At 31.5% G+C, this 813-nt stretch overlaps 1 protein-coding gene across 1 annotated transcript in view; it reads right to left on the bottom strand.

The window, feature by feature from the left end:
* The window catches only part of LOC106867182 (zonadhesin), a gene marked incomplete at its 5' end in the record, with an annotated part of 44,464 nt that overhangs the window by 30,874 nt on the left and 12,777 nt on the right, over positions 1 to 813 (bottom strand). The window lies entirely within an intron of this gene.

Here is an 813-nt window from a genome sequence, read left to right as displayed (position 1 = left end):
TACACACACACACACACACACACACACACACGGAGAAAAACACACAGGAAAAAACAACAACAAGAGGACGTGGTGCATGCAAAGTATTAATAAGACGTTCAGAGAAGGAAAGAAAGGGTGTTTTACGTTTTGAGCAAAGTTCTTCTTCAGAAGCAGGAGACAGAAGAAAGTTCAAGAGAAATTACTAACATCTAGTAGTAAAAATATTTAGCATAGCTCTAAAAACTAAAAGATAGTTCTCATGTTGTACTAAAGAGTTCAATAGCCACAAAGATCTGTCGAGTTAAGTAAACGATTAGTGTCAACAGTTTTCAAGCTATCTCTAAAATATTTAGATAATGATGTGGGATGTTGGTGAGATGCATTAATTAATCTTGCAACGTTTTAGTCACAGATCTCCTGAGGGATTAATATGTAAATAAAGTTACAGTCATATATTTGATAAACATATAATAATAATAATAATAATAATAATAATAATAATAATAATAATAATAATATGCTATGGAAAAACAGTCAGCCACCTTCTATATATGGATGACCTAAAATTATATGCAAAAAACGACAAAGAGCTAGAAACACTACTACAGACAGTACACGGCTTTACCAAGGAAATAGAAATGAAATTCGGATTAGAAAAATGTGCCAAAGCAACCCTGAAAAGAGGAAAATTAGTTAAAAGTAGCAATATAACACTAGATAAAGCCAATGAAATAAGAGAACTAGACGAAAGCCAACCATATAAGTATTTAGGAGTCAATGAACTAGATAGGATACAACATACACAAATGAAAGAAAAAATAAAGAAAGAGT

This window comes from Octopus bimaculoides, chromosome 3 (genome assembly GCF_001194135.2).
Source record: "Octopus bimaculoides isolate UCB-OBI-ISO-001 chromosome 3, ASM119413v2, whole genome shotgun sequence".
Taxonomy (NCBI): Eukaryota; Metazoa; Mollusca; class Cephalopoda; order Octopoda; family Octopodidae; genus Octopus; species Octopus bimaculoides.
The sequence above is the reverse complement of the archived record's forward strand: the minus strand, read 5'-3'. Positions and strand labels throughout refer to the sequence as shown.